Below are 26,181 nucleotides of genomic sequence, written 5' to 3'. Positions count from 1 at the left end.
ATGATTTTCACGAAATTTGGAACATGGTAGGTTTATGATATAAAAAATCGATTGCACTAGGTATCATCCCTGGAAAAACTCGCTGAAGGACATGAAAAGGATAATAATTTTTCATCCTTGGAAAAACATATGATAATTTCGTCGTCTGTTGAAAACGGAAGATGAGAGTGCCTGGATGGGATGGAGACAGAATTATGTTCAGCTGTTGAACTATTGCAATAAATCAGCGGATCTCATGAAAAGTACTATCATAGAGAAACAATAGCGTAAGTAGATATCCCATGGTATAGGGAGTTTATGTCGTAACTTTTACTGTTATCTCAAGCCGATAGTCCACGTAGTTCTCTTCCTTGAAACTGTGTGACGCTGGTAGTCTCTCATATTGTGCCGTTCATACACTATCACCCCAACAAAACAGTAAAAATCGACAATAATCGACAGTAATCGGCTTGAGATAACAGTAAAAGTTACGACATAAACTCCCTATACCATGGGATATCTACTTACGCTATTGTTTCTCTATGGTACTATCTAAAAATTTTAATCGACTTGATCGAAATAACCGATTTGTTGACATGACCAATATGAGATTTATTCAAGATACATTATTTTTTTATTCATATTAACAAATATTGTGGCAAACATAGTTTATCATTCTAAATTAAAGTATATCAATATTTTCAAAGTTAATAATTATTTTACAGTTTTAAGTGATTATTGAGTGTTATTTTGTCATTAAATTTGGTTTGTAAACAATCTAGATTAGAAGTTTATTGTTTTCAAAAGTTTGGACTGAAAATTGGACCTGAATTCAAGTTTATATAACATAAGCGACTTTTTGGACTATTTATAGTGTATACATAAAAATCCGGGGAAGAAACAGTCTTGGGCTGTGTCTGTTGGTCCTCCCCAAATCAATTGAAAAAATTGTAATATGTGTATCAATAAATAAATATAATTAACTATGCTTTTATGCTTCTATGCTTTTGTACTCATGAGCGAAGCTCGGTGACCCGATATTATTGTATTAATTGTATTATTGTATTAATATCGGGGCATCGAGCTTCGTTCGTTGTTTTTATTTATTGATAAACAGAACACGATTCTCTAAAATGATCGTGTTTATATTTCACAGTTGGTTATATGTCATCTTATGAATTTCGAGGAAGCGATATTTTGATTTTCACATACTCACTCCCTCACTCACTTTTTTACTATCCACAGCTGTTTCAGCCAAGGATGAATTATCCTTTTAATGTCGTTCAGCGAGTTTTCCAAAGAATGAGACCTTGTGCAATCGAATCTTTATATCATAAACCTACTATGTTCCAAATATCGTGAAAATCGTTAGAGCCGTTTTCAAGATCCATTAAACAAAAATAGCCACATATAAAATAACCAGATATATAAATACAGAAATCGCTCGCTAATAGGATTTATTGATAAACATGATAAACATACTATGTTCCAAATTTCGTCAAAATCGTTAGAGCCGTTTTCGAGATCCGTTGAACATAAATAACTAGATATGAAAATAGCCGGATATGGAAATAGCCACTTATAAAATAACCAGATATATAAATACAGAAATTGTTCGCTTAATATAATAGGATATATTGATAAACAGAACACAATTCTCTAAAATGCAATATTTTCATTTTTCACATACTCACTCGCTCACTCACTTTCTTACCATCCACAGCTGTTTCAGCCAAGGATGAATTTAATAAAAATATTAAACCACATATAGAATAACCAGATATATAAATACAGAAATTGCTCGCTTAATATAAAAGGATTTATTGATGAACAGAACACAATTCTCTTAAATGCAATATTTTGATTTTTCACATACTCACTCGCTCACTCACTTTCTTACCATCTACAGCTGTTTCAGGATAGTACCACCGTCTATGTCGAATGATAGACAAGGATATCAAAACCAAAGTTGATCAAATACTGTCATTATAACGTGGACCGCACTATACATATAACTAACTATCTTTCCACACTAACTTGTATTCTCGAAGTTCGTTGTTACAGCTCTATATATCGTATGCATATACTTGGATATTAACACATAATATATACCGTCCTTGTGAAACCATATACGTATAATAATGGTACACATTTTATCAGTGCTCCTCATGCAATTTAATGGGAAGCACTTATCTGAGCTCGGTTTGTTGCATCAAATTGTACAGAAGTTTAGCAAAGCCACTGTAAATTCTGTCCCACATTCTCTACGAGAATCTGAGACAGTTATCAGAATGTGAGACATTCTCTATTTCCGACAGTCTCACAATAGACTTTGGATTATCAGGTACTCGAATATCTAAGTCGAGAGCTTCATACTTGGAGTGGACAAGAAGTGATATGAAGTTTGAGACATTAGTAGATACTAGTAGTTCTGTGAACAGTAGACCTCACGCAGTTTTCTCATCCACAAGTATCTGGTGTCACCTGTTCACTGGCTTCTTCAGACATCCTATACTATTAAACGAGCAACTTCTGTTTATATGTTTAGATGTTTAGATGTTGAGATGTTTAGATGTTCAGATGTTTATATGTTTGAATTTCACCGGATCTCCAAAACAGTTCCAACGATTCTCACGAAATTCAGAACATAGTAGGTTTATAATATAGAGAGTCGATTGCACTAGGTCTCATCCCTGGGAAAACTCGCTGAAGGACATTGAAAGGATAATTATCATTCATCCTTGGGAATACAGCTGATAATAATGAATATTTCGTCGTCTGTTGATGATGGAAGTGAATGAGCGAGTTCATGTGTGTGGGACTGTGTCAACATTATGACTCAACTGTTGAACTTTTGTAATCATTCAATCAGGTACTTAGTGCCGGTTGCAAAAATCCGGGTTATTTTCAATCCTGATCAATTCCAGTAGATCCATCTTTTTGAAATGGTCTTCCCTGATTTGGTTCACGTGAAGTTAATCAGGATTGAAATTCAACCTTTTTGTGTGATTTTGTGCGACTGGGCCTTTGTGAGGGAAATTTTTGCATTCCTCTGGGAATTAATCTCAATTTACTGTGATCAGGTGGAAAATTTCTGTATGAATGTTATTATGATTTCTTCTTTCGTGATAAATTTTTTATGCTTTCCAGAGCAAAGCTCGGTCCCCGATATTCTGTGTAATGCATGCAATGAATAATCCACTTGTCAGCTGATTGAGTATTAAGTGATATCGGAGTATGGAGGAATTCCTTTTCCTTTCATATTATAATCCTTGAAATGCGAAATTTGAAAAAATCTTGTGTATACATCGACGCGCAGTTAAAAAAGGAATATTCCTGCCAGATCTCATAGAATTCTATCAACGCGTTCGGCTGTAATCACGTACAGACAGACAAAAGCAAATCGAGTTGAAACATAGACCTCACTACGTTCGGTCAACTAGCTTTATATTGTAGGCTACAGAGCGGTTGATAATTCACATAAATATAAGGAATACTTGGAGATGTTATTCACCCATGACTGACACGAAATCACCCTCCCCCCACTCTTAAAAAGTTTAAATCCTTTAGTCCGTCGAAATCAGCCTCCTTATAACTCGAATTTGTTTATCTTCAAAAACATCAAGTCTCTAACTAGAACTCAGTTTCTATTGTCCAATAAATTAGTGAATAATAAATGTGTATTCTATAATAATAATAATGAAAATGATTTTCGATCTCTACTTCATGAACATCATCCATTTACTATACTAGTAGTAATGTGAACAGTAGACCTCGCGCAGTTGTAAACCACACTCTCCTTTAATACTGTCCATCAGAGTAAATTCATGTCCTGTCCTGTCGTGTCGGCGAGATATCGGTGTATAAACGACTAATGGCTGTTTGGGTTGTTGTATCGACAATGCAATAATTTGATGTAAACAGCTATGCTACTATCAGCAAAAGCTTACTGAGTTTGAAGCAGAGAAAAGTCGAGGAAAAATAATATGCTACTTCGAGTTATTAATTGCATGCCACATTGCTTGCAATAAATAGTCCACACAACAGCTGATTTTTCACCAAGTTACATTGAGATATTGAATTGCATGCGTCATGGCAAGCAATTTATAATCTACTCGACAGCTTATTTATGATAGAATATTCTATTGTCCGATTTCTAAGGTAATATTGTCGTTCGAAGGAGACTCCTTTCCTTTTTGAATTATCCCCAATATACAAAATTTAAAGAAATCTTATATATACGTCGACGTGAAATTCAAAAATCTGGTGTGGCGCACTCACACAACTTTCCTTGCCGTTATGAAAATTGATCACCTGACGCTAGTGTTCCCGCGCATGTCAAGTCTACTATTCAGTGATTTGAGCCAGCTGGTGACAGGGTTATAACGATGGAGACACACATGAGGTCTGCTATCTCTTCAAAGTGGATGATTTAATAGAATCAACAATAATTCGCAATTGAATAATCACATTTTCTCGAATTTAAAGCTTATTTTCAATTTTAGGTGAAAATGTTACTGAACATTAATTGTAGAGATTTTCATGCTCAATCTACTCCACTTGATTTTTTTTTGTTTCAATTGTATCTGAAGCCTGATAATTGGGATTCTATCTGCATTGATGGGGCGGAGCTCCTGAAATTTTTACAGATATGGGACTTGTGGCAGTTGATAGAGCTTATCGATGACTATTTTAGGTATGAATTTGATCAAAATCGTTGGAGCCGTTTCCGAGAAAATCACGAGAAACCCTGTTTTTGACAACATTTTCGCCATTTTAGCCGCCATCTTGAATTTCATTTGATCGAAATTGTTCGTGTCGGATCCTTATAGTGATAGGACCTTAAGTTCCAAATTTCAAGTCATTCCGTTAATTGGGAGATGAGATATCGTGTACACAGACGCACATACACTCATACACACACACACACACACCCACACACACACACACACACATACAGACCAATACCCAAAAACCACTTTTTTGGACTCAGGGGACCTTTAAACGTATAGAAATTTAGAAATTGGGGTACTTAATTTTTTGCGGAAAGCAATACTTCCCTTACCTATGGTAATAGGGCAAGGAAAGTAAAAAGGAACATACCTGTCAATTCTATGAAAATCTATTGCTGCGTTTCGCCGTAGATGCGGAACATATAAACATAAAAGAGAAATACAAAACCGTCGACTTGAATCTTAGACCTCACTACGCTCGGTCAATAATAATATTGTAGAACATGTCAGTGTTGTGAATAAATTCCAATTTTAATCTCACAGAAAATCAAGTCTCAAACTGGAGCTCTTTTCTCTTGTCCGATAAATTAGAGAATAATACATGTAGTCTATAATCCTATTATATTAAGCGAGCAATTTCCTTATAGATATTTCTTTTGTGATTATCTGGTTATGTGGTTATATGGTTATATGGTTATATATTTATGCTCAACAGATCTTGAAAACGGCTCTCACGATTTTCACGAAAATTGGAACATAGTGGGTTTATTATATGAAAATTCTATTGTACTGGGTCTCATCCCTGGGAAAACTCGCTGAACGACTTTGAAAGGTTAATTCGTTCTTGGAAAAACAACTGAGACTTTCATCGTCTGTGGATAGTAGAAAGTGAGCGAGTGATTCTGTGGAAAATCAAAATATCGCATCCCTGAAACTCATAAGGTGACGTATAAACAATAATTAATTTTAGATAATTGTGTTCTGTTTATCTATATAATAAGAGAGAGTAGGGCTGTGTTTGTTCGTTTGTTCGCATCAGAACATGTCAACTTGTGGATTGCATACCGGAAAAACGGGAATGATTTAGATCTCCAAATTTTGCACATTGATTCTAAAAATATCAATCTCGTGTACCTGGAAGCCCAAATTTCAATTATTCTCCTAGATCTTTCAGAATTAATGTTCAAATTCCATCAATGGTACACACGATTTCATAAAAAAATCACCAAATCATATGGTCGAAAATAAGAATCGGAATTAGAATGACTGACTCACTGTACAGTCAGTCGAACATTCTAATATTGGAATGAGGGGTATTTTGGCAAGCTGAGCGAAAAAATAAGGTCATATGCACATTTTTATTATATCTTCAAATGAAAAATGAGTTTTGTGGGTTGTCAAAACTCCCTCTGAAAGGGAAACTATTCAACTTATCCTATCTTTTAGTAAAATAACAATGATTATCCATCCATCTATTATCTTCTATACTATAATAAAGGAAAGAACTGGATTATACAGGTATACAGGTGTAAAGTAGAATGGGAAAATTATGTTTGACGCATCATCACGTCTGAACTACTGGACTGATTAACTTGAAATTTTGCATATAGATTCTTGCTTAACTGAGGATGTTTATAAACCTATTTTAAACTCTTCAATATTTGATTACATCAAGTTTTCAGTTTGTCAAGTTTTCAATTATTTGTCATGCTTTCAGTTGTTGTAAGGAAGCAGCAGAACGTTTCTCTCAAAAGGGAAATTAGAACATAGGTATGTTTGGGGATCCATTTCGATTGGTAAAAACAGGTTTTCCGTCCCAACCAAATTTTATCCGCCATTTTGGAACCACCATTTTGAATCCAACTTCTTTTTTTAATTGAAAAGTGGTCATATGATACATGATTTCGATACAGGATTTCCAGAGAAAAGGTATGGTGAAAATCGCACATCGATATCTCATACCTTTCAAAATTTATTCTCATTCATTTCTTTTATTAAAGTTTAGAGAATGATACCATATCCATCTATCTATCATCTTCTATACTATAATAGAGGAAAGAACTGGCTTAAAAACGTGTAGAGGATAGGGAAATTATGTTCGACTCATCATCACGTCTGAACTACTGGACTGATTTACTTGAAATGCTGCTTATGGATTCTTAATCAACCGAGGATTATTATAGGCCTATTTAAATTTTTCTAGATTTCATTACGTCAAGTTTTAAAATAGACCCTTGCGAAGCACGGGTTACCTGCTAGTCAATAAATAAAAATAACGAGCGAAGCTCGGTGCCCCGATATTTTATAATATGTGATCTATTATGGCTTTGAAAATGATTTCCAATCTCTTCTTCTCTAACAACAGTCCATTAACTAAATTAATTTCTCTCATGTCATATTCAGGACTTCATTAAGCTTTTCCGTCCGGCTTCTTTTTCAGCGTTAACAAGTATTGATAAAGCTCCAGTTATTCGGTCACTTGATTCTCTAATCCTGGTCTGCCCCTCAAAATAAGTCAGATCAAGGATTATTAAAGAGTATCTTTATTTAAAGCTTTCGAGGGACTACTCATTAATATTCGATGGTCTTCTTAAAATCTACTTCGATGAGCTTTATTTGTTTCTACTCTAAATTTGGGGAATTCTCAACGTAAATCTCTTTGGAAAGTTATCAATAATCTTCTTCAGCTGCAGCTGAAGTTACGGAACTTTATTGTACTTTTCCATTTGTTCAAAAAATTCAGTTCCTCAGAGTTAATCAAATCATCATTTTTTACTGTCCTTGCCCTATTACCATGGGTAAGGAAAGTAGGAACGAATTGCTTTCCGAAAAAAATTAAGGTACTCCAATTTCTAAATTTCTGTACGTTTCAAGGTCCCCTGAGTCCAAAAAAGTGGCTTTTGTGTATTGGTCTGTATGTGTGTGTGTGTGTGTGTGTGTGTGTGTGTGTGTGTGTGTGTGTGTGTGTGTGTGTGTGTGTGTGTGTGTGTGTGTGTGTGTGTGTGTGTGTGTATGAGTGTATGTGCGTCTGTGTACACGATATCTCATCTCCCAATCAATGGAATGACTTGAAATTTGGAACTTAAGGCCCTTACACCATAACGATCCGACACGAACAATTTCGATCAAATGCAATTCAAGATGGCGGCTAAAAAGACGAAAATGTTGTCAAAAACAGGGTTTTTCGCGATTTTCTCGAAAACGGCTCCAACGGTTCTGATCAAATTCATACCTGAAATAGTCAAATTAAAAGTAGTAAAATTCAAAGTAGTAAAAGTAGTAAAAGGTAGTAAAATTCATACCTGAATAAGCTCTATCAACTGCAACAAATCCTATATCTGTAAAAATTCCAGGAGCTCCACCCCATCTATGCAAAGTTTTATTTTAGATTCCCAATTATCAAGCTTCAGATACAATTTAAACAAAATATTTTGAGTGGAATAGATTGAGCATGAGAATCTCTACAATTAATGTTCAGTAACATTTTCACCCAAAATTGAAAATAAGCACGAAATTCGAGAAAATAAGATTATTCAATATTGCAAACTGTTGGTTTTATTAAATCATTCACTATGAAGATATATCAGCTCAGAAATCGAAAGTAATGGCATTTCGGGGCAAGTGGCCCTTACGTTCCAAAATGGTTGTGAATTATATAATAATGGAACAGGTGAGCAACTTTAAATATCTCGGCTGTGATGTATCCTATGACAGAGAATGTGATATACCTCAGAGAATAGGAAAGTTTAACTCAATTTGTGGAGTCATTCACCGAACATCAAACGGTAAGGGCCAGAAAAGAGACTGAGATTAAGTTCTATAGGACAATGGCCATCCCTTTAATGACATACGGTAGTGAGGTATGGACGAAGACCAAGAATGATTACTCACGAATTCAGGCATCAGAGATGAGGTTTCTGCGCAGCATTCAAGGATACTCGAGACGAGACCACATAAGTAATGAAACAATTCGAAGTGAGTGCAATGTGCAACCACTAACAGCAATCATTAAAAAATACAGATTAAAATGGACAAATCACCTGCGCCGTATGCCACCAACTCGTCTTCCACTACAAGCTTGGAAGTTACAGTTGGATGGGAGAAGGGACGTCGGAAGACCGAGGAAGCGGTGGACACCGGAACAGGCTTTACAAGCCTAGTCCATGATGGATGATGATGTGATGACTATGAAGATATAGCTGACCTTGTGTGTCTCCAGAGTTATTGTCTTGTCACCAGTTGGCTCAGATCTTTGATTAGTAGACTTGAGATGCGCGTTAACACTAGCGTCAGGTGATAAAATTTTCATAACGACAAGGAAAGTTGTGTGAGTGCGCCACACCAGATTTTTAATAATATTCTTCAGCGGCAGCCAAAGTTACGGAATGTAAAAAGTTTATTGAACTTATCGGTTTGTTCAAAAAATTCAGTTCCTTAGAGTTAATCAAATCATTATTTTTTCGTTTATCAAATATCACTGAACGGAAGACACAGTATGAAATCAAATTTTGAGATGAAATCATAGAGATGAACATGATTTTTTCGTTTTTCAAATATTACTGAACGGAAGACATAGTATGAAATCAAATTTTGAGATTAAATCATATTTTGAGATGAAATCATAGAGATGAAATCATATTTTGCTCAATGAAGTGATGATGAAGTGAGAAACGCTGAGAAACTTCACGCATGAATAGAGACCGTTCTAGCAATGAACTGGAATATTGAGAGCATTCAAACAAATTGAATACTTGGAAAATCCTTTGAAAGCATTTCAAGTACTCCTTACTCGGAAAATTGAATGAGCTGAGAGAAGTCTTCATCATCATTGGAAAGTTTTCAACCTTCAGCTATTGACTGTTTGTTGAAAGTTATTGAGAGTTTAAAGAGCGTAACATCATGTGAGCAGACATATCTACCTATACAGTTAGTTGCGTCGATGAGAAAACAGAAAATTCCCTTGTCAGGTAATGGGCTCGTCCTTATAGTATATGTATAAGGACGAGCCCATTACCTGACAAGGGAATTTTCTTATAGTATATGTATAAGGACGAGCACATTACCTGACAAGGGAATTTTCTGTTTTCAGAAATTCAGAAATCTCTGATGTCGTATTACAGAAATTTAGTTTTAATTTTTTCGATTCCATAACACTGTCTTATAGTGAGGCCCACGTTTCAATGACAGTGAAGAGAGATAGCAGAACAATGTTGCCGAGCCTCATAAGAAATGTTAAATTGTGTAGTTTCATTCTTTAAAGCAGGGCTCTTCAACCTACGGCCCGCGGGCCGCATCCGGCCAGCGGATGGATTTTGTCCGGCCCGCCGAGAGTTATTGCAACAGATTTTTAAAAATATATATTTATACACATTTTTGACAACAACTGTGAATTCAGTAGCCACTTCATTTCTTAATAAGTGCAAAATTATCTGTAAACAAGCAGCGATCAACCATTGCGAGATATTAGCAAATAGTCTGCACGAACTGTACATGGCCCTGTTTGAACGCTACAAAGAAGGTAATATACTTCCATTTTACAGTTCTCTCCCAGAAAAAGACTTTAAAAACATAAAAAACCATGCTCAAGCTATGTCTCCTCTTTTTGTATCTACCTACAAGTGTGAGCAGACATGTCCAAAAATGAAGATTGTTAAAACCAAATACTTCCTTGTCAGATGAACATTTGAAAACAATTTTAATGATCGGAACCACAAAGTTTGATCCTAAATGGGCGGACATTCTAAGTGGAAAACAAAATATACAATCTTCCCACTAATAATAAGTATTCTCTTTTAGCATGGTAACTTTTTGTGAATTATTGATGTATTGTCAAATTGTCTTCTTATTACTTTGTTCAACTTGCTATAGTATTCAAGTACGAGCACATTACCTGACAAGGGAATTTTCTGTTTTCAGAAATTCAGAATTCTCGGATGTCGTTTACAGAAATTTGGTTTTCATTTTTTCGATTCAATAGCACTGTCTTATAGTGAGGCCCACGTTACAATGACAGTGAACTGAGATAGCAGAACAATGTTGCCGAGCCTCATAAGAAATGTTAAATTGTGTAGTTTCATTCTTTAAAGTATGAGTACTTCAACTCCAAGTATTTTTATATCCTACTAGCCGTCAGGCTCGCTTCGCTCGCCATTCTAGCTTCTAGGCAGGTAGCTCCGCCCCCTGGACCCCCGACTGGATCGTCCAAAAATGAGATCAGCGGGCTCGCTTCGCTCGCCTGCATGTAGACCTCAGCGGAACCTCTATACCGAATTTGAACGTTTTATGTCAATTTGATCTCGAAAAACACCTGTTACTATATCGGCGTATCTGTGGCGAACAAAATTCTTCCACCTCAGCTAAACCTGTGTACTGAATTTTTTTAAATATATTTCCATCAATTATTGAAAAAGGTGAGGTTACGCAGAAAAGCTGAGAATTGGCTAATTGGATAAATTTGTATTTAGGGGGTCCTGGATAAATGCATTTCAATCTTCAACTTGATGCCAACCTAACAAAGTCAACTCAACTTAATGCCAACCTGACAAAATTATTAATTTAGTTACCAGAACAACTGTTTCGAAGAGGTACTCTCTCTAGATTATAGTTCTATATTAACATATGGTATGGACATTTCAATTATAATTTTAAGATATTGGAATAAGAAGAATATACATGCTAAAAGAATTTTAAACCCTTAAAACCCACCCTTAGATTTGAAATATCGCCAAAAGATTTATTAGTGCGCCTCTAAAGGGCCAACTGAACATACCTACCAAATTTGAACGTTTTTGGTCCGGTAGATTTTTAGTTCTGCGAGTGAGTGAGTCAGTCAGTCAGTGAGTGAGTGCCTCTTCGCTTTCATATACATATATTTTGGTTATCCTATAGTGAGGTCCACGTTATAATGGCAGTGGAGAAAGATGATGGCAGAACTACATTGCCGAACCTCTTTCTTGTTAAAGCCTACTATAGACGGTAGCTGATACAGGTTTATTGATGTACTATCGACTGTACATTCTTGTTTGAGATAATCAATTATATTTTTTCCAGCAAGAAATTATATTTTTCTACAACTGCGCGTAAAAAAATAATTTTCCTCTACCTACTGGCTAAAGTACTTACTTTACTCCCTGAAACATGATACTAGAGTGTCACTTTTTCGCCCTCGGTAGTAAAAAACAGAAAAACTCCCTAGGGAGTAAAAGTGACTCCATTTAAATAACATGGGAAGCATCTCTATTTTAAAAACTTACATTATAATAGGTTAGAAGGTCTAAGCTCAGATGAGAAAGCATAAAGAGGTGTCTGTCATTGAGTCAACTGAATTCAATACCACAACCAGAAATTTGATCAACTCATGAAATATATGTTTGTATGATATTATATTCTTAATATTAGTAGACGATAAAAATTTATACAATTTTTAAAATATCTTATTCTATTCAAAATACCAGCCAACAAATATTTTTGATCTGCAATTCAAATCTGAACCGCGTGATCTGGAGTCAGCCATTTTTGGTAAACACCCAGCTGATTGTTACAACTTTAGCCGATAGAAAGCGCAATCGGCAGTGCCAATCAGACGGCCGGTTTTAAAGTTTTAGATTTTAGGTTATGTTGTTAGGAAACATTGTCACCAATACGTAAGTATTATTAAAATGATTTTATTTGCAGTTTCTATAAAAAATGTGGATGGAGGAAAAATGTTGTGTACATCACGAGTGAAAAATACTTTTTCTCCCTCAGGAAAGTTGTTGCCCTCGGCTTCGCCTCGGGCTTCAAACTTTTCCCTCAGGGAGAAAAAGTCGTACTTTTCACTCTAGATATACAAATAACTATTACATACTCAATTCTCCTCGAAGAACAGCTTATTTCTGAGGAGAATCTACTTTTTCGCTCGCTAACCATCTGTGCATGCTCAGTAGATTTTCTTTACGCTCGGTAATCATTTGCGCATGCGCGGAAGAGTCTCTTTACGCTCGCTGATCTGCTGATGGTAAGCAGCTCGCCAAAAGGTCAGATCTTAACCTAGGAAGTCGGTAATTGAAACTCCGCCGATATAAGTAATTTAACAGGTTTGGGCAGTTGTAGAAAACATTTTGTATGTAATTCGCGCATAATGCTTCTTTATCGCTCTTGCAAAATTATCACGTTCCGCTTCGCGTCATGACATAACTGTTTTGCGCGAGCGATGAAGTCATGCTTTACGCTCTTAATATATAAATAGCCTTTTCCAATAATTCCATAATGAGTTTCCATGATTAAGATGGAATATTTTTTTAATTGATTGTTAATCCTAAATTTTTGAAAGACGATTTGACAACAGAGCAACTTTGATAGAATTCTATGAGATTCAGCAGGAATATTCATTTTTCAACTGCGCGTCGATGTATTCACAAGGTTTTTTGAAATTTTGCATTTCAAGGATAATATGAAAAGAAAAGGAATTCCTCCATACTCTGATATCACTATATACAGTATATCATAAACACTGAAGATAGGATCAATCAGACTATATAATTATTAATAATCAATCAGCTCACAAGTGGATTATTCATTGTATGCATTACCCAGATGTCTGGCCGTGTCTATTTCTGAAAAGTAGGGTTTCAATCATTTTTATGATGCGTGCCCATTAGTATCAATATTCTTACATTTGAAAAACAAATTCAATAGGTTATTGAAAATAAAATATAAAAATGATTAAATAAACTGAATAATGCTGAAGAAATTATGATATTCTTGATTGAAAAAATAAATTTTAAAATAGTTGGGAAATATTTTTATCAGATGGAAAGATTATCACGGAACTGGATAAATTATTATCATATGGGATACAAATTCAAACCGTGAACTGAGTTTATTAACATGAGTGAGTTTTTGATCTTGGGGAAAACGAATAAGAGTTTTTAAGAGTAATTATTATTCAACTGTGAATTTAAATTCAAATGAAGCAACTAGAACAGGTGACATCAGATACTTGTAGATGAGAAAACTGCGTAAGGTCTACTGTTCACATAGCTACTAGTAACTCATGAACTTATTGTATTCTTATATTGTAACATACAACTCTAATCTAATCTCTACTCGTCTCTTGAAACACTGCCGATTTATTCTGTTACATTACAATAATTATCCTATTATATTAAGCGAGAAATTTCTGTATATTTGTTCATATTTTTTGCCACACTGCACAGAAAGCAGCTGTCTTCCAGTCCCTATGTAGATCTGAAAGACATTGTTTGCAGACGACTCTCGACTGACGTCAGAACAGGTTTCTTTCCGGCATAGGCCGGAAAGAGTAGTCTACCCTTTCCAGCCGCTAACATGGAACTAAGAAAGGTGATCAAAAAACAGCTGATCAAAAAACTTTTCATTATTTGTGTTCATTATTCACTAATTAAAACATTTATAATAATATCATCTTATTGTCATTTGAAAGAATGAAAAAGTATAAACTCAACCTCCCACATAATTGAACATAATCTTTTAGGTTATTTAGACAAATCAGAATAGAAAATAAAAATACTTGGACAATTTCCTGAAATTCAGATCACCTCAGATTTGCTAGAGCTATCACCTTCCACTTCTGCTTTCGGAAGTGCTTAGTGAACAATTATTATTATTATTATATATATATATATATATATATATATATATATATATATATTGTTTATTTTTCTGTGTCGCGAAAAATAGCGTTCGCACAATGGGCAAAAATGTTTTTCTGGCTCTCAATCTTTTTTAGTCTTGAAAACTTGAAAACCGATTTCGAGAAAAGTCTTATTTTCGGCCCTAGATACGAAATATACTATTATATCTGGTTATTTATTCATGGTTATTGATATCCAACGGATCTCGAGAACGGCTCTTAAGATTTTCACTAAATTTGAAACATAGTAGGTTAATGACATAAAAACTCGATTGTACTAGGTCTCATCCCTGGGAAAACTCGCTGAAGGACATGGAAAGGATAATAATTATTCATCCTTGGAAAAACAGATGATAATTTCGTCGTCTGTCCAAACAGAAGAAGCGTGTGTGGGAGAGAAACAGAATTATTTCCAGCTGTGTAATCAATCGTCGAGAAATATTATTTAGAAATTTTAATCGACTTGATCAGAATAATCTGATTTGTTGACATGACATGATAATCATTCTAGACTAGAGTATATCATAATTTTCAAAGATTGAATGAAAAAAAAACACAGGTTAAATCTGTGGTTTTTTGACAATATCTTAGTCTTTCTCATTCAATATGAATAATTACCACAATATCAACTTCTCAACTACACATAAAGTGGAAAAAAATCCAAAGATTATCATTATTTGACAACTTTAAGTGATTAATGAGTGTTATTTTGTTATTAAATTCGGTGTGTGAATAATCTGAATTGGAACTTTTTTGTTCTCAAATGTTTGGATTGAAAATTGAACCTGAATAATTCAAGTGTATGGAACATAACCTACTTTCTGGGTTATTAATAGTGTATAAATAGAACTTCGGGGAAGAAACAGTTTTATGCTGTGGCTGTTTGTCATTCCCCAATCATTTTAAATAATATTGTGTTCTGTTTATCAATATTTTATAAATGAATAACGAGCGAAGCGGGGTGCCCCGATATTCGTATTAATATTAGTATAGTAAGGTCCACGTTATAATGACAGTATTTGATCAACTTTGGTTTTGCTATCCTTGTCTATCATTCGTCAAAGCCGGTAGTACCATCCTTTTCTAGGTTCACAACGATGCCAATTATGTTTTTGACAGTGTAGAAATATAATTAATTAATGCAGAGGATCGGCATTGCTATTCTTCTATCTTTATCCACTGTCATTATAACGTGGACCTCACTATAGCTTTTCATTCTTTGTAAATTCGTTAAATAATTTTCTACACTGACATTCATTGTAGATTAGTGAACGAGCCAAAATGTATTGTAGCTCAAGAACCTATTTCACTCTTGATATTGTAACAAATAACTCTAATCTAATCTTTTCGCGTCTCAATCCCCTAACATCTAAATATCCTTTTTTTGACGTACTCAGTCTCTTATCATCTCTGCCAGACACTAAACCCTTCGTTCCTATTTTTCTGCCCCATTCCAGCAAATCCCTCCCCTCAACTTCTCCTCTCTTTCTTCTTCTTCTTCTTCTTCTTCTTCTTCTCCTTCTCCTTCTCCTTCTTCTTCTTCCGCCCCACTTCTTCAGTGCCTTCACACTCCATTCTTCTTCATGACACACCCTGTAGCTCATGATTCATTTCGGAAGAATTTTCCATTGCTGCTGATTCTCTATCAGCTTTGCAGTGGAGCATTAATCATAACGGCGTTCAACATTCTTCGGGAGGCACTGGCTGGTCGGGAAATAAACTGCCCCGGCAACAGTCAAGAGGATGAGAGAATAAGAGTTCTAGGATGAAAATATGATGGGCACCAAGTGAAGGGAGAAGAAGAGAAAGAGGTTGAGTGTGAGGAAGAGGAAGAGGTAGAGGGAGCGGTAGGGGAAGAGTGTGAGGAAGAGGAAGAAGAGGGGGAAGAAGAAGAGGAAGAGGAAGAGGATGACGAAGGGGAAGAGGAAGAGGATGACGAAGGGGAAGAGGAAGAGTAAGAGGGAGAGGGTGAAAAAGAGGAAGATGTAGTGGAAGAGGAAGAGTGTGAGAAAGAGGAAGAGGAAATAAACTGGCAGCCGCATCCAAAAAGATGAGAGAATAAGAGTTCTTGGATGAAAATATGATGGACACCAAGAAGGGGAAGAGGAAGGGGAAGAGGAAGGGGAAGAGGAAGAGGAAGAGGAAGAGGAAGAGGAAGAGGAAGAGGAAGAGGAAGAGGAAGAGGAAGGGGAAGAGGAAGACGAAGAGGAAGAGGGAGAGGAAGAGGAAGAGGAAGAGGAAGAGGAAGAGGATAAGAAAGACGAAGAGGAAGAGGAAGAGGAATAGTAGTGCATGATTGATTTGATATGAAGATTGTAAGAAAGACATTGAACAAAGGGACATACACGGTTTGCGCCCAGTGGTCAAATAAAAAAAATACATAGCTCCCTTACACACGTACACGGTTTACGTAGTGACGTCATCACTGCAAGTCACATCATTTGTCCCGCTCTATCGAGATTAAGGTATCATATTCTCCCCGATAAAAATAATACATAGCTTCCTTACACACGTACACTATATACGTAGTGACGTCATCACTGCAAGTCACATTATTTTTCCCGCTCTATCGAGATAACGGTATCATATACTATAGTGAGGTCCACGTTATAATGGAAGTGGATAAAGATAGAAGAATAGCGATGCCGATTCTCTGCATTAATTAATTATATTTCTACACTGTCAAAAACATAAATGTCATCGTTGTGAACCTAGAAAAGGATAGTACCACCGTCTTTGTCGAATGATAGACAAGGATAGCAAAACCAAAGTTGATCAAATACTGTCATTATAACGTGGACCTCACTATACTCTTACTACGTTCGGTCAATAGTTCTTGATTTGCAATATATTGTGGCCTGTACACTAATTTACAATAGATGTCAGTGTAGAGAATTATTCAACGAATTTACAAAACATGGACAATCAATCATTTAACCTGTAGATACAATCGTGTATAAGGCTCACAAAGTATTTCATAGAATCACTAGGCTATACATTATCAAATCTCAATTACTCCACAATACATGATGAAATCAATAATAACAAATTATAAGAATCAATATAGACAATAATAGTTCAACTGTTGAACAGTTCAGATGCTGCGGAGGAACATTCTCCATATAGATGAATATTTCTAGTTCTGAACACAAAATACCATTCAAAGTACCACGCTATATTAAGCTAATAAAGCTATATTACTCCCAACTCAGCCCTTTAACCGCCGTCGAGCTGACACTTTTATTTTATTTATTTATTGTTTTTTTCCTATCTTTAGTTTTAAAATCTATTATTAAAATAAACTCTCTCATTATTCTTTCAAATTTATTTATTATTCATGGTTTGTAATTTATTTTATTATTGCTAGTGTTTGCCCTCTGTCTGATAATTTGCGACTCCTCCCTGCACACGGACAAATCATCCAGGCAGGGAGAATTTATTCATGTAATTTATAACACTTTTATATTTTGTGAATATGTAAAATTTTATGAATGAATCAATTTGAATTTGAATTTTGAAAACTTTAATAAGGCTACGTTATACCATAGAGAAACAATAGCGTAAGTAGATATCCCTTGGTATAGGGAGTTTATGTCGCAACTTTTACTGTTATCTCAAGCCGATAGTCCACTTAGTTCTTACCCGTGAAGCTTTATGACGCTGGTAGTCTCTCATATTGTGCCGGTCATACACTCTTACCCGGTCAAAACAGTAAATATCGTCAATAATCGAAAGTAATCGGCTTGAGATAACAGTAAAAGTTGCGACATAAGCGCCCTATACCATGGGATATCTACTTAAGCTATTGTTTCTCTATGGTATAAGGTTCACAAAGTATTTCATAAAATCACTACACATTATCAAGACATAATTACTCCACAATACATGATAAAATAACAAATTATTAGAATCATATAGACAATACTAGTTCAACTTTAATAAGGCTACGTTATACCATAGATAAACAATAGCGTAAGTAGTAGATATACCATGGTATAGGGCGTTTATGTCGCAACTTTTACTGTTATCTCAAGCCGATTACTGTCGATTCTCACTGTTTTGACCGGGTAAGAGTGTATGAACTGCACAATATGAGTTATATGAGAGACTACCAGCGTCATAAAGTTTCACAGGAAAGAACTACGTGAACTATCGGCTTGGGATAACAGTAAAAGTTGCGACATAAATGCCTTATACCATGGGATATCTACTTATGCTATTGTTTCTCTATGGTTATACAGAGCGAGTCAAATTTATGGGAACCCTTCAATAAGTTGGAGACTGTTGTAGATATAATACTGTAATTTTCAGGATATGTTATTGATCAATTACTTTACCGTTTGACGTACAACTAAGTTTCTACCCTTCATAATGGGGTGACTTAGGGGTTGTAACTCGAATATTTTAAATGTAAACACTCAATGGGCCATATCAATAAAGTTGAGTATTTGCTTATACTTCTAAAATATGTAGCATTTGCTTCATTTTCTATGAATAAACGTGAGCAAAACCTTTTGCTCATGCTCATCAAAAAAATCTGGTGTGATACACTCACACTACTTTCCTTGCTCATTGATCTATAAGCCTCATTCTTAAACGAGGATAATCTAGGGGAATAACATTATGCCGATTGGCGGCTTAATAATTTTATTAAAACTACGATTATACTATTGTTATTGTTTTCAGAGTACATTTTCCTTTGTTTGAATTATGAAATTTAAGGATTTTTTAAAAGTTGTCAAAACAGCTGTTCTACAAATAAAATATCGACGTGTGTTCTTTTGAATGAACTGCTCTACCCACTTACCTCAAGCACGAGGAGGAGGTTACAAAGTAAATTTCTCAAGAATGGGGTGGACCCCCTGTTAGTTTCTCAGGAAGGAAACTCATGCTAGTTTATAGAGCTGATATATAACTATACAGAGTATGAATTTGAAAAAAATCGGTCGAGTCATTTTTGAGAAAATCGTGAAAAACATGTTTTTATTTTGCGATTATCCGCCATTTTTCTCAAGAATATTACGGAGCTCCTGCAATTTTCCAAGAAATGAGACTCATGTCAGCTGATAGGGCTTATGAATAGCTATCTAGGGTATAAATTTGAAGAAAATCGTTAGAGCCGTTTTCGAGAAAACCGTGAATAACATGGTTTTTTAGTGATTATCCGCCATTTTTCACAAAAATATTACGGAGCTCCTGCAATTTTTCCAGAAATGAGACTCATGTCAGTTGATAGGGCTTATAAATAGCTATCCATGGTATGAATTTGAAGAAAATCGTTAGAGCCGTTTTCGAGAAAACCGTGAAAAACATGGTTTTTTAGTAATTATCCGCCATTTTTCCGCCATCTAGAATTGAATTTTATTGAATTTCTTATTGTCGGGTCCTCATGGTATAAGGACGTTAAGTTTAAAATTTCAAGTCAATCGGTTGATTAGGAATGGAGTTATCGTGTTCACAGACATACACACATACACACATACACACACACACACATACACACACACACACACAGACCAACACCCAAAAATCATGTTTTTGGACTCAGGGGACCTTGAAACGTATAGAAAACTTGAAACCTTATTTTTTTTGGAAAGCAATACTTTCCTTACCTATGGTAGTAGGGCAAGGAAAGTAAAAATAGTTCAAGCATCTGCTCAAAAGTGAAAGCTTATACTCAAAATTGTATGAATAAACTAGAGCATTTGCTCAACTTTTGAAGCAAATGCTTCAAAAAAGGTGAGTCTAGTCTAGAGCAGCTTATCACCTTTTGCTCATAGTAAAATGGCTCAACTAATCCGTATGAGGAAGAGGAAACTATACCAGATACGATCACAACCAATAGTTGAGAACTATAAAACTCTTTTTAGATTCAACCATGATATATATCACCATTATCCCTACAAAAGAATGAATACAAAATATGTTATAAAGATAGCCATCATAAAATAGAAAATAGGCATTTAAGAAGATGAGAGTGTAGACGATTATAAGAAGCTATTGATATTATAAGAACATGCTGGAGATTATTATAGAGATGACTTTTTTTCACGCTATTATTTCAAAATTCTAAACTCAACTAACCTAAAACTCTATTCATAAATAGAAAACAGAGCAGACGACGCAAACACAAGCGGTGCACCCTACTTGCATATTTAGCGCTTCCGTGAGCTATAAAAACAAAGTAAGGCTACAACAGCTACTCTCCATCTACAGATGAGAATAACTGAGATGTTGCATTTATTCGAATGCTAATTAATTGATAACTAGTAGTTCTGTGAACAGTAGACCTCACGCACAGTATTTCTCATCCACAAGTACCTGATTGAAACTGTAGACCTTATGTAAATACAGCAATAGACTGGCTTCTCCACACATGTGTGTAATCATTTGTCAGCTGATTCATGATGAATAATTATTCTATAGTCTGATCTTTACTCTAATATGAAGGAGGCTCATTTTTCCTTCTATATCATCCTTGAAATGCAAAATTTCCAAAAACCTTGTATATACGTCGACGCGCAATTAAAAAAGGAACATACCTGTCAAATTTCATGGATATCTATTACCGCGTTTCGCCGTAAATGCGCAACATAGAAACATATAAACATTCAAACATTAAGAGAAATTCCAAACCGTCGACTTGAATATTAGGCCTCACTTCGCTCGGTCAATTAACTTTCAATTATTATTCAACGAAAATCCTAATTAAATGAGATAAATCATCCCAAAGACTTCTGCTACTGCAAATATTGACAACAGGGTAGACAGCTATAGTGAGGTCCACGTTATACTGGCAGAGGAGAAAGATAGGAGAAAAACGTTGCCGAACCGTTGTCTTGTCATGTCTTCTATAGACAGTGACTGATACAGTTTTATTGATGTAACATCAACTGTTCATCCTCGTTTGAAAAAGTCAATTATATTTTGTGTGAGTGCGCCACACCAGATTTTTACTCTAGTATTGGCGTATGAAGGAGGCTCCTTTTCCTTTTTATATTATCCTTGAAATGCGAAATTTCCATAAACCTTGTATATACGTCGACGCGCAATTCAAAAAGGAACATACCTGTCAAATTTCATGAAAATCCATAACTGCGTTTCGCCGTAAATGCGAAAGCACATAAACATATAAACATTTAAACATTTGAACTTCAAGAGAAATGCCAAACCGTCGACTTGAATCTTAGACCTCACTTCGCTCGGTCAATTAACAGCAGCGTAGACATCTAGATGGAAATTCGATGAACGCTTCTATACAAAAATTATTCACTGACACCTCTTGTAGCACTCACCCAGGAAAAAGTTTCCATGTAGTTGGGAGTTGATCGAAGACAAATTTCAAAATAGATCGATCATCGTTGATCGAATCCTGAAATTGATTAATTGACGTCGATAAATTGATTGGAAGCCAGTGTTGTTCAAAGCCAGTATGAAAACTTCAATCTTAGTCAAAGTTTCAATATCGTACAGGTTTTCTGAATAAAGTAGAAGAAGGGAAAAAAGGACGTAAAAAGAACGAGGAAAGAAGACGAAGAATAGAAAGAGAAGGAATGGGAAGAAGGAGAAGAAAAAGGAGAAGATGGAGAAGATGAAGGAGAAGAAGAAAAAGGAGAAGAAGGAGCAGGAGAAGAAGAAGTAGGAGAAGAAGGAGAAGAAGAAGAAAAAGAAGAAGGAGAGAAGATGGAGCAGTATTCAAAGGAGTAGATAGAGTTGGAGAGGGAAGGTAAATCAGTATAAGAAAGAAACATTTCAGAAGAAAGTCATTCTAAGAGGATAATTATGAGAAAAGATGAGTAACATTTGCGGAATTGGTTGAATGTAAGAAAAATAAGGAGGAAGAGATAGGAGAAGAAGGAGAAGAAGAAGAAGAAGAAGTTAAGAGTTAAGTGAAGAGCGCCAGTTAAATTTAACTTTTGTTCACAAGTGTGATAAATCTTGATTAGTTTCTGAAATCTCATCTATCATGAATATTATTACAGAGATGGATTAATTTGGGCGCGCCTTGGCTTGGAGTGGGTCATCATAGCTATGTTGGAGGGTGTATGGCGGTGGGGGAGGGTTTAACGGAACTTCAAATTGAGATTTGTTGAGTGAAATTAAGGAAAGGAAGTGTGGGTTGTCGACGAAGAGACGAAGAGGTGGAGAAGGATGAGGTGGAGGAGGAGATAGGAAAGGAAGAAAAAGTAAAAGAGGAAGATTATTAGGAGGGGTAGGATGAAGACGGAGAAGAAGAAGAAGAAGAAGAAGAAGAAGAAGAAGAAGAAGATGGATGATGGAAGATGGAAGATGGAAGATGGAAGATGGATGATCAAGAGTCAGTCTTATCACTTAAAATTAGTTGAATAATCCATTCTAATTGTTTATGGATCGTTCTTAGGAGGCAATTATGCACATGATTGAAAGAACAAGGGATTTTCATTTGAGCTAAGAACTTATCTTATTATGGACCGATTTCCGAGCACGGGATCTATAAGTTCTGGACTTACAGAGTCCAGGACTGAAATAAGCTCTCGGGTCTAAATTGACTTTCTGAGTCACAATTTTATCTTCTAAACAACGGAGTCTATCAAGTTCTCGACTTATTTGAGTCCAGGACTTTAACGCAGTAAACATGAGGGAGATTCACAATATTTTGCTGTTATATTGTTGGCATTATAGCAAAACGGAAACAGCTGATTGCAGCGGGACAATTCAAATGAGCATGCTCTCCAAACTATTACTTTCCTTGCCCTATTACCATAGGTAAGGAAAGTATTGCTTCCCGAAAAAATTAAAGTACCCCAATTTCCAAATTTCTATACGTTTCAAGGTCCCCTGAGTCCGAAAAAGTGGGTTTTGGGTATTGGTCTGTATGTGTGTGTGTGTGTGTGTGTGTGTGTGTGTGTGTGTTTGTAAAGCTGCGTACACATATTTGTGCTTCCAACCCGCACCGAGCACGCCCTCGTACCACCATCGAACCACAGTCGCTCCGCCCACGCACCCATCATGAATGTTACGGAAGATGTTAGATCTTCTCGCCTTCCCCGGTCGAATCACTGTTGCTCCCCGGTCGATCATCAATCGCTCTGCTGGAGTGATGTTCGGTTGCGGAGCAGAGCGACAGTCTGTACGCACCTTATGAGTGTATGTGCGTCTGTGTACACGATATCTCATCTCCCAGTTAACGGAATGTCTTGAAATTTGAAACGTAAGGTCCTTACACTATAAGGATCCGACACGAACAATTTCGATCAAATGCAATCCAAGATGGCGGCTAAAATGGCGAAAATGTTGTCAAAAACAGGGTTTTTTGCGATTTTCTCGAAAACGGCTCCAACGATTGTGATCAAATTCATATCTGGAATGGCCATTGATAAGTTCTATCAATTGCAACAAGTCCCATATCTGAAAAGTTTCAGGAGCTTTGCCCCAACTATGCAAACTTCGATTTTAGATTATCAATTATCAGCCTTCATATACAATTTAAACGGAAAATTTCAAGTGGAAAAGATTGAGCATGAAAATCTCTACAATTAATGTTCGATAATATTTTCACCGGAATTTAAAATAAGCTTGAAATTCGAGAAAATGTTATTATTCCAATTGCAAACTGTTGACAACTGTTGACTCTATTGAATTATTCACTATGAAGAGATAGCAGACTTCGTGTGTCTCCAGCGTTATTGTCCTGTCACCAGCTGGTTTGGATCTTTTAATAATAGTAGACTTGAGATGCGCGGGAACACTAGCGTCAGGTGATCAATTTTCATAACGGCAAGGAAAGTTGTGTGAGTGCGCCACACCAGATTTTTTTGTAAAAATACGTTTCGATTTCTTTGTAGGCTATTGAAAGCAAAACTTTTGAAAGGTGAATGAATAAACATTTCATTTTACGTTATGTTATTATTGATTATGATCCTAACCAGTGATTTTGGAATAAAAATTTCATTAGGTTATTGAGTTTGAAAACGCATTTGTTTTGAAAAAAACTGGAGAAATAATTCATTATTATTATTAATATGTTGAACATAACATTAGATAATAACATTCAGATTGGAATATAAATTCCAAGGCAATCCTTGTATTATTTCGCTTGAACATTTTTAGGTTGTCAGAGTCGTAAAATGAGGTTAGTTTTTACACATAATTCTGATACAATATTATATTCCAAAATGAACTTGCAAACTATAAATTATGAATTTAGGTGGACTAATCCAGATAATATAGTTATTCCATGACATCTATTTGGCTTTTTATCTACTCCAAAACAATAACTGAATTGTGTTTGCTTAGTTAAGTCTCCAACTTGGAATTAAACCCTACCCTGGTCGAGGTTTCAAAATCACGCTGTACTAAGTCCTGGACTCAACGATTTTTGATAAATCCTTGACTTGGAAAGAGTCGAGAACCTAATTCAAGTCCTCGACTACGTTAACGCTCTGACTCGGGAAGTCAATTTTCTGACTCCAGAGTTTAAAGCCAGTTAAAGTCTAAAACTTAGTTAAATCCCGTGCTCGGAAACCGGCCCTAAATTTTTTTCTGTATATTTTGCGAGCAATTTCTGTATAATATTTGTATATATTTTTATATTTGGTTATTCATCTTCAACGGATTTCGAAAACGGCTCTTTTGGAACATAGTAGGTTTACGGTATAAAACTTTGATTGCACTAGGTCTCATCCTTGGGAAAACTCGCTGAAGGACATGAAAAGGATAATAATTATTCATCCTTGGAAAAACAGATGATACTTTAGTCGTCTGTCGATAACAGAAGATGCGTGTGCCTGTGTGGGAGATACGCTGTGTAATCAATCAGCTTACCGTATCTCACGAGAAATATTATCTAGAAATTTTTATAGACTTGATCAAAATAGTCTGATTTGTTGACATTTCATGGTATATTATTCTGAATCGAAGTATATCATAATATTCAAAGTTTCACGTGATAAGTGATAGTTATTTTGTTATTCAATTTGGTTTGTAAACAATCTAAATTAGAACTTCTCTGTTTTCAAATGTTTGTACTCAAAATTGGACCCGAATTCAAGTGTATGAAACATAACCTACTTTTTGGACTATTTATAGTGTATAAATCGAAATTCGGGGAAGAAACAGTTTTGGGCTGTGCCTGTTAGTCCTCTCCCAATCATTTTGAATAAATATGTTCTGTTTATCAATAAATAAATAACGAGCAAAGCTCAGTGCCCCGATATTTTATATTAATTGATGTGGGGGCACCGAGCTTCGTTCCGGAGTACAAAATCATAGAAGCATAAAAGCATAGTTCATATTTATTAATTGATTGATACACAAAACACAATTCGTTCAATCTCCTCCATACTCCGATATCACTATATATATATATATATATATATATATATATATATATATATATATATATATATATCATCTACTGTAAAGGAAGGATTAATCATACTATAGAATTATTCATAATCAATCAGCTGACAAGTTATTCATTACATGCATTACACAGATGTCTGACCGTGTCTATTTCTACTAGTAGTTCTTTGAACAGTAGACCTCACGCGGTTTTCTCATTCACAAGATTTTTTTATCACCTGTTCATCGATTTCTCCAGACATCTGTGTAATGCATGCAATGAATAATCCACTTGTCAGCTGATTGATTATGAATAATTCATAAATTATATGATGTGTTTCACCTTATAACCTCCGTCCCTCATCTATTACCTTTCAAATTACAGATACTATTTTATCAATTTGTAGAAAACAATTTTTATATCAGGTATCAAAGCTAATCAATGTTATTCCTAACCATTTTATCACTAGTAAATTGAATAGAAAAATGCTAATT

The 26,181-nt window shown here is 35.4% G+C and overlaps 1 protein-coding gene across 11 annotated transcripts in view; it reads right to left on the bottom strand.

The window, feature by feature from the left end:
- Nucleotides 1–26,181, bottom strand: part of LOC111063658 (fibroblast growth factor receptor-like 1) — a 369,331-nt gene that overhangs the window by 107,559 nt on the left and 235,591 nt on the right. Inside the window, exon 1 of one of the 11 annotated variants that reach the window (XM_039435852.1) lies at nt 1,880–2,119. The exons of the other annotated variants lie outside the window; for them this stretch is intronic. The gene's annotated coding sequence lies outside the window, so the exon portion shown is untranslated. Of the gene's footprint in view, nt 1–1,879; nt 2,120–26,181 lie in introns of those variants that run through there. 11 annotated transcript variants of the gene reach the window in all.

This window comes from Nilaparvata lugens, chromosome 9 (genome assembly GCF_014356525.2).
Source record: "Nilaparvata lugens isolate BPH chromosome 9, ASM1435652v1, whole genome shotgun sequence".
NCBI classification, from domain to species: Eukaryota; Metazoa; Arthropoda; class Insecta; order Hemiptera; family Delphacidae; genus Nilaparvata; species Nilaparvata lugens.
This window is presented reverse-complemented; position numbering and strand designations above follow the sequence as displayed.